The 16621-nt window shown below is 39.6% G+C and overlaps 1 pseudogene; it reads left to right on the top strand.

The window, feature by feature from the left end:
• Nucleotides 476-1539, top strand: LOC102185104 (annotated as a pseudogene).

A 16621-nucleotide genomic window follows, 5' to 3' on the forward strand; every position in this document is an offset into this window, starting at 1 on the left:
CGGAGACCGACTTGAAACACAACTATTCCACTTTTGTAAAAAAGTGTTGTGTCTCAGGTTCTCTATTAGAATTTCCCAACTTGGTGATGTATTTTGGTCAACCAGAAGAGTAGTACACCCCTCACTAGTCATGTGACTGATTAGGCAAACATTTCCTGAGGTTGCTATCACTGAAAGTGGTGTCACCCTCAATGTGAAAAGAGAGATCAGTGTTCAGAATTACAGTGCCTTAAATGAAGTTATAACATGAGTGCTCTGTGTAGCAGGGAAATCAGTATTCCAAATGGTAAGGTTGTCAACAGTCACATTTCATGAAAGAAGAATGAAATATACATCGTATTTTCACATCTGGAGGAATTGTGCATCAAGAACACCCATGACTGGGTGGATGTTTATGGCGGCAAAGGTCCAGGCTGCATGGTGGGAGGTGGATGGGCGAGAGGTGCCCAAGGAGCTGTAACTTTGCCTAAGCTTTATGTCGAAGATAGGAGGTGCCTTAAGTACTGGTGAGGATGACAATGAGCTGAGAGACAATCTGAAGGAGGCTCAGCACATCCACTCTGAGCTGGAGGTGCAGACTATGACCTCGAATTTAGAGAAGGTATATGGCATGGAAGAGCAGCAACATCCGCCTCTCTGCTCCGTGCATCTCGTCGGAGCTGATGGAGGCCCTGGACCTGCAGCCTGGCCTCTCCTTCTTGAATCTGGGCAGCGGCACTGGCTGCCTCAGCTCCATGGTGGAGCTCATTGTCGGCCCCTTGGGTGTGAGCCACGCGGTGGAACTTCATTCAGATGTGACAGAGTACGCAAAGCAGAAGCTGGACTTCTTTATCAGGACAAGCGACAGCTTCGACAAGTTTGACTGCTCTGAACCCTCCTTCGTTGCTGGCAATGGCCTGGAGATTTCTTCGGATTGTTCTCAGTATGACCGGGTGGACTGCGGGCCAGGTGTGCAGAGGGAGCAGGAGCAGCACACGAAGAGTCTCCTCAAGGTTGGGGGCGTCCTGGTCCTGCCGCTGCAAGAGAAGTGACGGAGATAACACGCACTGGCCCTTCCGCTTGGGAAACCAAGAAGCAGGTTTCTTGACTGTCTCCTCTGCTCCGCTGATCTAGCCCTGCCAGTCAGTCAGGGAAGCCGAGGCTCGTCCAGTTACGTGATACCCCTGGCGGTTCACAGTCTCCAGGACCTGGCCCGCATCGCCATCCGGGGCACCATTAAGAAGATCATTCACCAGGAAGAAGGGAACGGAAACGGGGAACAGACTGAAGAACACTCCCAGGTGTAAACGAAGGAGAGTTCGCCGCCGCCAAGTGAAAATGCTTGTCTTTTCGGATGAAGAGGTCTTTGCCAGTCGGATCTCCAATCCCTCTGATGACAGTGGCTCTGGAGACCTGGAGGGGGAGTGGCGGGAAACAAGAGGTGACCACCCGCCAGACGCCAAGCCTGGGACCCCGGTGAACTTCCTGTGTGAGAAGGTCCTGGGCCTCCCTCTGCCAGATCCCCTGAAGTACTACCTGCTTTATTACAGAGTAAAGTAGGTCTGTGGTCCAGGGGAGGAGGCCCCGCCTCCCTGGAGCACCATCTGCACAGGTGCACTGGGGAAGCAGGGGCTCGGCTCTGCATCTCCAGTCCTTGACTTTCCTCTAGAACACCCCTTCCTCTGTCCGATTTCTGTGAACATAGTTTACAAGGTAAGATGCAAGGGAGAATGTTTTCTCAAATGGGCGAGTGCCCCTGGAGGAGGCGCTGACTTCCCTCTCTCAGGAAACACTGAGGTCTGTGTGCAAAGGTGGCTGGGAGACTGTTCCTTAGACGAGGTACACGTGTCTGCATCAGAAAGGAAAACTGAAATTGAAATTAACCTGTGTTGCTTATAAAATATGAGACAGAAAGCACAGGTTTTTACGTGTATAAAATCTTTTCTGAGTGGGACACGCCGATGTCCAAGTTTGAATTTAACAGTATCTACCTCCTAATTACTGGCACTGAGTTTCACTAAATCTTGCAGTTCTCTGGAGCGGGGAGACACAGAAAAGCTCCCTTATTTTAAGTAAAATAACAAAATCTTACATGAGTTGTCAATTGTAATTTAGAAAAGGAAAAAACTGATGGGGGAGGAATGAAAGTATGAAATTGCCAGATGTCTTTGTGGAATTGTAGAAGAATTCCATGGAACTTTTTGTGACACCTTCATTACCTTTAAAAGAATCAGTGTTGAGTAATACCCTCAAAGAAAATCCTGAAGAAGGATATCAGTGTTGTGTGTAAGAAAGAAGCCACATTGCTTGTGCTGCAGTGACAGAGAGGATCATTGATTCAGCTTTGCGTTGATGGTGTCTGAGGCTCCATCCTCAGAGCAGGTGGAAGGTACTGGCTATAGGAAGTGGGCTGGGGAGGATGTGGTTGGCCGGGGAGTTTTCTTTTCAGTTGTCTATTTTTCTGTAATAACATTACAGTACTTACTCATAGATTTTATCTTTTGTAATTCTGGAGAAAAAGATTTGTTAGTTTTGGAATTTTTTTTAAGAACAAACATAAATGATCGGTAGCTCTATTGCACTAGAGTGGTTTCTCTCACAGTGACATGTGCAGTCCATCTTCTCCAGGCCTGGGTGTTGAGAGCTTCCTGTCTTATCACACCCAGGGCTGCGTGCAGAGGCCATTTTGTTGCTCAGGTGGCAGGATGTTTACAGGTGACACTGCTTCTTCTGAAACATTGGTTCTTGTCAGACTTCTCAATTTTATCCAAAGGCTAGTATGAAATATTAATAGTAAATCCAAAATCAGAGTGCTTATGGAAGATTAATCATTCAGATTTTATGATTAATTTTATCCCTTAGCTTCCCAAGTGTTGCTGGAATTCAGTGCCTTTGTGGTTTCACTAACTTCATTGAGTTCTATTATTTTTTCCATTTATGCTTTTTTAAAAAAAAATTAACTGAATCATTTTATCACAGAATACTGTGTGCATGAGCAGCTGGGGAATTGTGTACAGTGCCCTGAATTGGTAAAGTTAAGCTATTGTAAAGAAGGTTTCTTCATGGCTTTGCTTACCTGCCTTTCACTGGAAGTCAAGCCTCATTTTCTCAGAGACAGAATCATGAGGTGGACTTACTTGATAAGGCTTCTATTTGCAGACCCTACTCTAATTGGCTTGAAGAGACCTCTGCAACACATGGACATTTTTGGACGTAATGTTAAGTAATGATATCTGAAATCTGTTATTATTAGATGGCTTGACTACATTTTGTTTTCTATCATTGTATATGTGTTTCCCTATTTTTTCAACCACATTTGCCTTTATGCTGGATTGTAAAAACTCTTCACAGTGCATAAGACATTATTTTCCCCTATGTATGTTAACCCTTTCCTAACATTCCTAACATTTCAACAGTATGTGAACCGAGAACTTCAAGATGTTCAAGCTGGATTTAGAAAAGACCAAGGAACCAGAGATCAAATTGCCAACATCTGTCGAGTTCCAAAAAGATGTCTACTTCTGCTTTATTAATTACTCCAAGGTCTTTGACTGTATGGATCACAACAAACTGTGGAAAATTCTTAAAGAGTTGGGAATACCAGACCATCTTACCTGCCTTCTGAGAAATCTATATGCAGGTCAAGAAGCAACAGTTAGAACCAGACATGGAACAATTGACTGGTTTCAAATTGGGAAAGAAGTACATCAAGACTGTATATTGTCACCCTGCTTATTTAACTTATATGCAGAGTATATCATGCAAAATGCCTAGCTGGATGAAGTAGAAGCTGGAATCAAGATTGCTAGGAGAAATATCAATAACCTCAGATATGCAGATGACACCACCCTCATGGCAGAAAGTGAAGAGGAACTAAAGAGCCTCTTGATGAAAGTGAAAAAGGAGAGTGAAAAAACTGGCTTAAAACTCAACATTCCAAAAACTAAGATCATGGCATCTGGTCCCATCACTTCTTGGCAAATAGATGGGGAAACAATGGAAACAGTGACAGATTTTATTTTCTTGGGCTCCGAAATCACTGCAGATGGTAACTGCAGCCATGAAATTAAAAGACACTTGTCTTTGGAAGAAAAACTATGACCAACCTAGACAGCATATTAAAAAGCAGAGACATTACTTTGCCAGCAAAAGTCCATCTAGTGAAAGCTATGGTTTTTCCAGTAGTCATGTATGGATGTAAGAGTTGGACCATAAAGAAAACTGATTGCCAAAGAATTGATACTTTTGAATTGTGGTATTGGAGAAGACTCCTGAGAGTCCCTTGGACTGCAAGGAGATCCCACTAGTCAATCCTAAAGGAAATCAATCCTGACTATTCATTGGAAGGACTGATGCTGAAGCTGAAACTCCAATACTTTGGCAACCTGATGTGAACAACTGACTAATTGGAAAATACCCTGATGCTGGGAAAGATTGAAGGCAGGAGGATAAGGGGATGACAGAAGATGAGATGGTTGGATGGCATCACCAACTCTATGGACGTGAGTTTGAGTAAGTTCTGAGAGTCGGTAATGGACAGGGAAGTATGGCATGCTGCAGTCCATGGGGTTGCAAAGAGTCGAAAATGACTGAACGACTGAACTGAACCGAACATTTTGTATTTGCATGTTGGTTTGTGACTTTTACACCAGAATCTGGTTAAATATTTATATATATATCTCCATATATATATATATGAGAGAGAGAGAGTATATGATATGTGAAATGATTTGGTGTAGATCTATATTATAAACATAAAGGGGAATCATCAGTGAGCTTCCCTGTGTATGAGCACCTTTTTCTAGAGTTCAGGATGAGGCACTGCTTTCTTTTTTTAAAAAACAGATGAATTATATACAGTCTGTGTCGTCTGCAAGCTCTGCATTGTAAACCATAGACACTGGCTGACTTTCATGTTTTGATTAGTCTGTAATTTTATATGTGGTTTTTGTTTTTATGGAGAATTTTATTTTATTTTATTTTATTTTAAAATCTTTAATTCTTACATGCGTGTTTTGAAAGTAGTTAAGCCATAGACACGTGCAAAACAAATAACAAATTTATAAATATTAAGTATGTCATATAGAAATCTTCTGTGTACTTAATATTTTTGCCAGTCTGGAGCTTTCAGGAGATTAATGCAAGAAATAGGGAACAAAGACTTTAATGAGCTGATATAGAAAAAATATCAATAAAGATATTTAAGACACACACACACACAAGAAGACTCATAACTTCAGCATACAAAGGCTCACTTTTCTCTTTCAAAATAAGGAGTCGAGAGAAAGATATGAAAAGTTGGTGTGATGGCTATAGAGACATCAGGGACCCAGGCTTGTAACATCATATTTACATAGCATCATTCTGGGCACCCTTCTCAGCATCAGTCTTTATACAGCATCATTCTTAGCCCCAGTCTTAGTGTGATTCTTTGCACCATTCTTAGTGTTACTATTTATACAGCAGCCAGAGTGATCTTTATTTTCTTTTAAAACTAAAATACACTTTATTGAGATGCATTTGTTTTTCTCTAATATCCTTTTTCTGCATCAAAATCCCTTCCATAATATTACATTTTAGTTAATCACTGTGTCTTCTTAGGCTACTCGAGCCTTTGCCAATTTCTCAGGTATTTGGTAAAAGGTCCTTCAGTTTGTGTTTGTCTGGTGTCTTCTCAAGGTTAGCCTGGGGTTTTGTGTTTAGGGGAGGAAGCTGACAGAGGGAAGTGCAATTCTCAATACATCATGTGTAAGTTATGTTCCAGCAACAGGATTTACCGTAAATGATGTTGACCTTGATCTCCTAGCTAGGGGGTGTTTACTGGTTTCTCCACTGAAATGTTAACTCCCTCCCTTCTCCTTCACATTGTATTTTGGGAGGCAGATTACCACAGATGCAGACCACAGTTCAAGGTGTCCCACCTCCTTGTGAGGGAGAGTATCTATATACATTTTTAGGTATTCTCTATGGGCTGCTTTTGCTTCTAGACCATTTCAGTGGGCAGGGCTAGGATATAAGCCTGTGTATTAATTGTGTGTGTGTACATATCCCATTAGTACCTACGTCAAGCTGATAGTTCAGCTATGTCCTGACTCCAAGCCAGGCATCCATGGTTCATTCTATCCAGCCCCCTTGTTTATCTCTCCAGAGCCATCTTCTAAATACAAAACTCAGAAAATTCCTCTTCTCTTTTTGAAATCTATGGGCCTTCTCACCTTAGAATAAAAACTCAAACTCATAACTCTGGTCTACAAGGTCTTGTGCTACACAAATGTGCTGAATTCCTCATTTATTTTCTTAATGGTTAAAAGCCATCTTTACTATCTGTGGTAGAGTAAAGAACTTCCCCATAGTCATTTATTAAAGTTTGTGATGAAAAAACAATCATATAATAAGCACTATGTTCATTTGCTTGAACTGCAAATTTAAAGCCAAATATATTTTGTTAATATTTAATCAATTAACATGTAGTCATTCATGTAAAAATAAAACAATATTAAATTGAAGTAAAGTTTCTCAAACATTTGGAATCAGTCATATTTTTTCAGCACAAGAGACAACAAAATTAAGAAAAAAGTTGTTTTCTTGTTGTTGTTCAGTTGCTAAGTCTTGTCCGACTCTTTGCAACCCCATGGACTGCAGCATACTGGAGTTTCCTGTCCTTCACTATCTCCTAGAGTTTGCTCAAGTTCATGTCCACGGAGTTGGTGATGCCATCCAACCATCTCATCCTCTGTTTCCTCCTTCTCCTCCTGCCCTCAATCTTTTCCAGCATCAGAGTCTTTTCTAATGAGTTGGCTCTTCGCATCAAGTGGCCAAAGGCTTGGAGCTTCAGCTTCAGCATGAGTCCTTCCAGTGAATATTCAGGACTGATTTCCTTTAGGATTGACTGGTTGGATCTCCTTGCAGTCCAAGGGACTCTCAAGAGTCTTCTCCAAACCATAGTTCAAAAGCGTCAATTTTGTGTGTGTGTGTATGTGCCTACACATACAGTCGTATCAGGAAGCTATACAATGGCGGTTCTTGACACTCATATCTACATAAAGCTCAACAGAGGGCTTGAACAACAAATAAGGTTTAATGTGCCATTAGTTTCTCTAACAAATTTTTATTAGGATGGACATTTTAAATTCAGAGTTACATTTTTAGGAAGAGAATGCTGGGACCTTTGTTAAACAGGGAACAGGAAAGTGGAATCTCAGAATTGCCTTTTATAACTTTGAAGACATTTTTCAGATTAGATAAATAAATAAAATCTAAAAGTTGGAAGTTTAAAATTTAAGCTTGGAAAAGGCAAATAAAGGATTTCCTATCTTTTCTTTGGTTTTGTTCACCCCTGAAATACATTTCTGATTTTCTGTTGTTGAATTTAGATGTGGTTTTTAAAAGACATAAAAAGTGGGTAGATGGACATGAGTTTGAGCAAGCTTTGGGAGTTGGTGATGGACAGGAAATCCTGGTGTGTTGCAGTCCTTGGGGTTACAAAGAGTTGGACATGACGGAGCAACTAAACTGAACTGAACTAATAAGTTGGTAAAACTCAATTATTCAACTGGCAAGATTTTCCACTGTTTATTTTTTAAGAAATGACGATAGCTGTCAATATTGGGGAAAAAAAATGTCATCTCAGGACTAAGTGAGAAAGTCAGGCTTTTCAATGTAATACAATATGCTAAAATATGCCTTTCTGAAGAATTTAAGAAATCATGTCACTCATTTTGATAATGTAAGTGTGCATTTGTGCCCTGGACAGAGAACATACCTAACTGTTGACCCTATGGCCATTCCTGGATGTGACTGATGAACAGCTGATGGTTGTGTCTGTGACTCACCAACTTCATACGCATCACTGCCTCTTTCAACCATAAACTGTGTTATGACCAGTTGTCTATGAATAAACAGTCTGAAGATTGGCACTAAGGCATTTTCTTGTTGTACTTATGCTGATTCTAAACTGCAAGTTCAGCCTGCTCCATGACACATGAAAAAGTCGCTCAATAAGTAAAACACCATTCTCACTCAACAAAAAGCAGAGTCAGTGCCCTTTCTGAAACTGTTCTGTTCTCATGTGTATGCTAATAGCTGGTCCAGCTTCACCTGGCTTCTTCCAGAGGCCTGAGTACAATTACTCTTCTACTAATATGCAGTCTCCACAGTGTCATACAATACATGGGCTGGTCAACAGTCACATGGTTTCTGCCTCAGTCATAGGCCCTTTTCACTAACCTTGGTGCTAGTTTTTAAACTTTTCTGTAATAGACTTACTTGGATACTTTGAGCCATGACTAGTATTCCTTTAAATGACATTTCTCTAGTTTGGGTCTCTTCTCTGTCTTCTGGGCAAAAAAATTCATTCCTTATTATAAAACATGCTTTTGATCATGTTATAGAAAGCCAAAATTTTTTGAAAAACAGAATGATACACATTTTTCTGGCTTTAAGCTATTTTCTGACAAAATCTATGAAAGGTAATATACAGGGAACTAAGGATTTTTGATATCATATAAAAACACTTTTTAGATAATTATAATTGTGTTTTCTATTCAGAGTTTACTTCTTAAGAGTCTGGGTGTGACCAAAACATTTAAATATTTACTTCTCACTTGAATTTGAAATCACAGTCCATGACTCATATTCTCCATTTATATTGTTATTTTCAGTTTTTATTTTTATACTTCATGTGTTAGCATTTTCTTCACATTATTTTTTGTGAAGTAATTATTACTTTTTGCTATAATTAATCCTTTTGAATCGCTGATCCATAAGCAGTGTTTGAATAACAATGTGTTAGTGTTAGAAAATGAAGCTATGGTGTGTGACTCTCATGAAAACAAGTTGCCGAGGAGGAATGGCGCCCCCGATTCAAGGTTCACTTCCTGCTCGTGCTCATGTCTACCATCAGGTGCAAAATGTAAGAGTATGTCAAAAACCATGATACAGATAAACCATGTTTTATGCAATAACTTAAAAAAATTAATGAAGTAAATGAACCCAGAGCCTGTTATACAGAGTGAAGTAAGAGAGAGAAAAATATAGTATATTAATGTGTTTATATGGAATCTAGAAAGATGGTACTAATGAACCTTTTTGCAGGGGTGCATTGGAGATGCAGACAGATTTATGGACAGGGGAAGGGGGTGGGTAGGAGAGGATGAGATGAATGGAGAGAGTACAAGGGAAACATATATACTATCATATGTAAAATAGATAGCCAATGGAAATTTCCCAATGACTCAGGGAACTCAAACTGGGACTCTGTAGAAAACTAGAGGGCTGGGAAGTGGGAGGCAGGAGGGAGGTTTAGGAGGGAAGGGACATACGTATACCTATGGCTGATTCATGTTGATGTATGGCGGAAATCAAACCAATATTGTAAAGCGATTATACTTCAGTTAAAAATAAATAAATTTAAAATTTAAAAAAAGCTTTGTTGTTTGGAAAAAAATTAAAAATAATGCAGAAATCCCTGATAAAGTAAAATATCAACATCTTAAATTAGGATCAGTATGACTGATTTTTAGTTTTTTGCTCAGATACCTATATAGCAAATACAGATAAACTATCTGCACAATACAGACAAAATCTCTAGGTAAAACAATTAATAAGATATAATCAAAGTTGAGGAATTTTTATAAATCAAATTGTTTCTGCATTCTCTTCTGAAACCACCAGAGTAGTTGTGAACCAATTGACCGATAACTGGAGATTAAAAGCAAATTAAATTCTAAGAAAATGCATTGCAAAAAATGCATCCATTCAGTGTTTTCTGATGGGAAGGACTTGCATTTTGTGTCTATGAACTTCTGTTTGATGATAGTCACCCTTCATTATGGGCTTCCCTGATAGCTCACCTGGTAAAGAATCCAGCTGCATTGCAGAAGATCCCAGATCAATTCTGAGTTGGGAAGATTCCCTGGAGAAGAGACAGGCTACCTGCTCCAGTATTCTTGAGCTTCCCTGGTGGCTGAGATGGCAAAGACTCCACTCCAATACAGGAGACCTGGGATCAATCCCTGGGTAGGGATGATCCCCTGAAGGAGGGCATAGCAATGCCCTCCAGTATTCTTTCCTGGAGAATCCCCACGGACAGAGGAGCCTGGCAGGTTACAGTCCATAGCGTTACAAGGAGTCAAACTCGACTGAGCGACTAAGCATAGCATTTCCTTCATTACCTGTAAACTGTACTCACATGTCAGTTGCTGCCGTCATAGGTAGTGAAGGATATTCTGTTCTCTATTTTTCTTTCAATTATAAAAATAATAGCTTCTACAATTACATTTTTCAAAACTCTGTCATGACATAAGTAGTTCTCTGTTTGATCATACGCAAGCATTTGCAATAGAGAATAAAACATTCCTGCTTTGTTTCAATTCTCTTTTACTTGGACTTATTGGTACATGAATCAGTGATGCCATCCAACCATCTCATCCTCTGTTGCCTTCTTCTCCTATATGAAGTCATTCATATCCAGGTGAAAATATATTTAATGTTTTATATTTTGGTTTGCGATTTTGTTTGAAACATGTGTGAGCATATTCAAAACTGTGCAGTAATGAATCATACATTTGAAATTTAAGCCCTAGGCTTCCTACATCAAAGGCAAATTTCTTTCAATAGCATATAAAATGTTTATGATTCCTGAGCAAATGAAATCAGTTAAGAGATTATGCGTGCAACATAGCTAATGTGCCAGAAAAAGATTAAAGACAAATACAACATGGCATGAAATCCCACATCACGGAAAGCATGAGGCCGTGTTCAATCACTCTTTCCGTTAATAGCAAGAGCTAGGGGGCTTGCCTCCTGCGACAGGAACGCTTGGGCGACTGTCACAGTGATTAAACCACCATCTCCCCACCTCTAGCTCCACTCCCTAGGAGTCCTGGGAACACCTTAAACACGAGCTGTCAGTTGGCAGCTCAGATTTGAAGTGTGAGAAGTCTGTCCAAGAATATGATGTCAAAGCAGTTCGGTCACTAGCAAATGGGAAATTCATTTTTTTTTTTTTTTTTGACTAAAGAATGTAATCAGATTAAATTCAAACGGTTGGCAAGGCAAGAGTACTAAAGACAGCTTCTATGTGAAATATTTCACCTGCTATTTTCCCTTTCCATTAGTTTGATGTCTTAAAGACATCTCAAGTCAAAGTAACTCAAAAAAGCAATTAACATTATCTATTATATTAAAGAAGAAACTCAAGGCAAGACAGACATAGTGATATTGGTTGAAAAAAAATGTAAATTAAGACATGGACATATTTTGAACACATATCATACTTGAATGTTTCAAAAGAAAAGTGATTTCAAATTTGTGTTCTTAGCAAGTGATCTTTATAATAAGATGGACTAATTCAGAAGAAATACTTGCCACTGCCGAGAGAGAGAGAGATAAAGTATTGATTTGATTTCTTAAAAAGAAACATAGCTTCTGTAGCTGTTTAAACGTTTCCAGGAAGTCAGTGAGGAAGGCTGAGTTGGGAAACTGTCTGGCTTTTATTTTGCTGATTTAATTTCAAAACCCTTCTCTCCCTGTAGATGATGAATGGGAAGCATCTATCAGGTAGATGGAAAGTAATAGAGCTAGAAATGTGGTTTTCAGCTTTGTTCAGAAAGATACTGGTGACTTGAGAGAGTCATTACACATGAATATGAGTCCTGAAGGAGTCTGTTTTGTCACCACATTCGAGAGATGGGGACGAGATGGTGAAGAAATATGTCCCTATTACAGAAGCAATGTTACCACAGGAGTGAATCACTTTAAGTGGATGGAATATAAATTAGTAATATGTCTCGTGGGGAAGATACAGTCCTCAGTGCCTCGTAAGTAAGTGGGCTTCTGGTTAAATAGCTGCAAGGCTGCTACTCAATGAAACAAAACTACATAAAAGGGGAAAGTAATTGATAATCAGTTCAGGATAATTTTAAAGAAGATGCATGAGCCTGTTGGAAGGAAACTAAACTTGATCCATTATTTGCTGCAACTTGATAATGAGAGAAAGACGACAACCTTGGATTTCAAAATACAAAGGATCAGTAGTAATACTGATAAAAATTTTTATTTCTTTAAGTCAACTTGACATATAGAGCAGCTTCAGGTTCACAGCAAAACTGAGTGGAAAGTGCACAATTCCCATATACAATCTGCCCCATGGACTTAGCCTCCCCACCATCAACACACAGCACAGAATGGAATATTTGTCACAATTCGTGTATCTGTGTTGACACGTCTCTACTACTTAATTCTGACTTTTTGTTCATACTAAAATATATACTCGGTCTACGTGATTTATTTATATTTTTTACATAACTGTAGGTTCACATGCAGTTGTTGGAAATATTACAGAGAGAATCCACATACCTTTCACCCCATATAACGCAGTAGGGTCACCATGCTTGGCTAGAGTGCAGTCATACAATAGGAAATTGGGGTTGATGCAACACATTGGCTGTAGGTGAATGTCATCATTCTATATGCAGTCCAGTGTGTGTGTGTGTGTGTGTGTGTGTGTATGTGTGTGCATTTTATTCTATGAAATTTTATCATATGTGCATATTCATAGAAAACCACTTCAGCTGAGGTGGAGGACACTTCATCACAGAATCCTTTGTGCTGCCTTTTATAAGCCAATTCCACCCCACTCCTCAGAGGCTAGAAACCACTAATGCCTTGCTCATATTTGTAAGTCATGTCATTTCAGTACTTTTATTTAAGTGAAATCATAAAGTGTGTAATCCTTTTGGATTGCTTTCTTCACTCCATGAAATCCCCTTGAGATCCATCCCAGTCTTTGTGTGTATTAACAGTTTCTTCCCTTTATTGCTACACGGGCTTCCGTGGTTCGTGGCACACAGTGCGTTTAACCATCCAACTGCTGAAGGACATGCGTGTTGTTTCCAGCGCTTGCCTGGTAACATAAAGCTCTTAGAAGCACTCATATCCAGGGTTTTACATGTGAAGATATGCTTCTATTTCTCTGGGATAAATGCCCAGTAGTACAATTGCTGGGTCCTGTGGTAAGGACAGATCTAGTTTGTCAGGAATTGTGAAACCGTTTTTGGAGTGGTTACACAGTCTTATGTTCCCAGCAACAATGTGAGTGACATAGTTCTTCCACACATGATGTTGTTAGCCTCTGATGCTGTCACTTAAAAAAAAATTGGCCATTCTGATAGGCATGTAGTGACCATTTGTTGTGGTTTATCTTGCATTTACCTAATAGCGAATGATGTTCACCAAATTTTCATGTGCTTAGGTACCATCTATAAATCCTCTTCAGGGAAATGTTTTTTTCATACCTTTTATTTGATTTGAGAATCTTTTCTGTTTTATCCTTTACATTTAGATTTACAACCTACCCATGATTGATTGCTTGTCTGATGTAGAATAACAATTTTCAGAAGGTTAGTAGATAATTTTGTGCAAATTTACACAAGTTAAAATCACATACATTCTTATAGACACAGAAAATTTCTAGAAGGATACAAGGAGCTATTAAAAGTGAATATTTCAGTAAAACTGATATCATCAGGTATGGGATCACTCTTTTTTCTTTACATAAATTGAGCAGAATACACAATGGTAGAATGCTTAACATCTGTCTCTTCTAAAATCATTATTTTGTAGGGTTAATAAAAGATAGTGATGAAAATGCAACAGGAAGAGTCTCGTAGGAACCAATGCTATCTTTTTTCTTTGCCATTGTTGTGCCAAAGACAAAAATTAAAAAACATGCTGAGAATTAGTACCTTGCCCTTAAAATGCCACATGGACCATCCAGAGAAACAGTGTGATTCTTATCAGCTACATTGGGCTTTTTAATAAATTGATACTGAAAACAAACAAAACAAACAAACACACATGCTGAGACTATGCCATGTAATAAAGCCTGGAGGAATTGGGAAGCTCCTTCAAAATTCTGACTGTGATTTCCAGTTGACAAAACTAATTAATCAAGTCCAGCTCAAGTTCAGTCTGATTATTTTATGGTTTGACTTGGTGTTGAAGATATCTTTGGAACAAACCTATAAACATTTCTGTGCCTGATGACTTTCAAAGCCAGTGCTTTAATGACTCAAAGCACAGCAGAATATTTTTATAATACAATCTGAGACTATTGTGGCGCTTTAGTGCAATTCAAGTTAGGACTTTCTTTCCTTATTCTGTTATGTAGGTAAAGAACAGTGAGTCAAGACTAGTCAAAGTTTTCCTGAAGAAAGCTTTACAGAAAACAGTAGAATGAAGAAAACATAAAAAAGAAGTGATTTTTCCCTAGCTGTTTCCCTAAATGTCCTGTTCCGCTGTTGAAATGAGGTACTTGGCTGAGTATTGACCTAAAGATGAATTGTATCAAGAAGCAAATAAAAGCATTGATAAGATGTTGATGTATACTTACTGCCCTAGCATTCAGGTAAAATTTCAGGTTTACTGTATATGGAATTGAGGTTTATTATCTCATGTTTTGAGGTCCAATTTTAAGGTCTTATTTTTGCATGAATGATGGCAATGACAAGACTTTCAGCAAGTTGAACCTGCTGCCTCCCACAAGTGAGGTCAGCCTACCGAGTGTGGGGGTGGCACCCACGTTCACTGGAAAAGGTAGGTTGTGATCCTTGATGAGGGTGCGGTTAGCGTTAGGGTTCAGCCAGTCAGTTCAGTCATGTCTGACTCTTTGCAACCCCATGGACTGCAGCATGCCAGGCCTCCTTGTCCATCACCAGCTCCTGGAGCTTGCTCAAACTGATGTCCATTGAGTTAATGCCATCCAACCATCCCATCCTCCATCATCCCCTTTCCTCCTGCCCTCAGTCTTTCCCAGCATCAAGGAGTCAGTTTATTGCATCAGGTAGCCAAAGTATTGGAGTTTCAACTTCTGCATCAGTCCTTCCAATGAATATTCAGTACTGACTTTCTTTAGGATGGACTAGTATCATCTCCTTGTAGTCCAAGGGACTCTAAAGAGTCTTCTCCAACACCACAGGTCAAAAGCATCAATTCTTTGGCACTCAGCTTTCTTTATTGTCCAACTCTCACATCTATATATGACTACTGGGAAAAACCATAGCTTTGACTAGACAGATCTTTGTCGGCAAAGCGTTAGGGTTAAGTGGTCTAATACTGTGTGATGCCACTGGTGAGAAGATGTCACTCACCTGGGCTCTAGGAAAAGTGCCTTCTCAGCAAAGGTGTCCAGGTTAGTGTTTTATTTTGAAGAGCTCCTCCGAACCATAGCTGATGATGTTGGTTTAGTGATGGGTGCCTCTTTCAGGGAGTAGCTCCTCTGCTGCTGAAATTAGAAGTGGCCGCAGAGGGAGGAGTCAGCACTCCTGTGTAAGCACAGTGAATCAGGGGCGCGCCTCACCTCCAGCCTCAGAGTGATGACGGCCAGGGGAAAGCTCACCAGCCCCCAGCTGGCCCAGAGCATGGGCCAAGGCTCTTCTCTTCATACACCGCTTGGTAACAGAAGCCAGAGGAGCAGGTCTACTGAGACAGGAAAGATGGTCATTCCTTTCACAGTTTTCAAGTTGGGTTCTCAAAGAAGATTCCTGGTGGCCTTGTGGGGAGGATCATTTTACTGACCTCTGGGTCAGAAAACTTCCCTGAAGTGAGTGAGATGCACGTAAACTGATCTGAGAGCAGTCAACCATGTCAAAGTGTGTCTCATCTGGATTTCTTTTCTGACTCTGGCAATGGAGATAAAAACATTAATGAAAGCTTTGACATTTAAAAAATTGATTTATTTATTTTAATTGGAAGATGATTACTTTATAATATTGTGATGATTCTTGCCATATATAATGTGTATCAGCCAGGCATACGTTTCCCTTCCTTCTGAACCCTCACCCTCTAAAGGAACACATTTGAGTCAGTTCTAATGAGGTGGATGAACCTAGAGCCTAACATACAGATGAAATAAGTCAGAAAGAGAAAGACAAATATCACATATCAATGCATATATATGGAATCTAGAAAGATGGTACCGGTAATCCTACATGCAGGGCAGCAAAGGAAACACAGACATAAAACTTATATTTTGAGAAATGAAAGAGGCCAGACAGCTCTGTCTGCAGCAATACTTGGGACCTGACTCGGTGACTGACTTTTTTCTCCCTTTGCCCTCACCCACATGGCACCAGAGATGAGAAATCATTTTGAGGCAGATATAAAGACTTGCTCATCTTATGACCATAATTCAAGCCCAAAAAATAAAATTTGACTTTTTAATATTTTACTACCAATTTCTACAATGCAAAGAAAGATGACGATCCCACCCTACATTCCTGGCAACTCATGTGACCATCCTAAGGCCAGGGGGCAACAGTTTCATAGTCTAAACACAGTCTTGACTGACCCTTCACTCTTGGTATCTGTTTTCCTGCTGGTATTCAGAACTGCCAGATATCCTATAATTTAACTTATTCTCACTGGCCTTCAGTCAATTAGAGCAGATATTAACTCCTTGTTTCTGATACCAGTTTACTGTAATGATCAGGCTATTCATTGCAGACTACCACATTCTTTCATTTTAGCTTAAGCAAGGAGAGATTTAAGTGATGTGACCTATCAAACTTAAATGGAATGGTTAATAATTTATAGAAGTTGGAGACAGCGTGCATGTAGGTGTAAGAATTACATGTAAGCAAAA

The sequence above is a fragment of the Capra hircus genome, chromosome 14, assembly GCF_001704415.2.
Source record: "Capra hircus breed San Clemente chromosome 14, ASM170441v1, whole genome shotgun sequence".
Classification (NCBI taxonomy): domain Eukaryota; kingdom Metazoa; phylum Chordata; class Mammalia; order Artiodactyla; family Bovidae; genus Capra; species Capra hircus.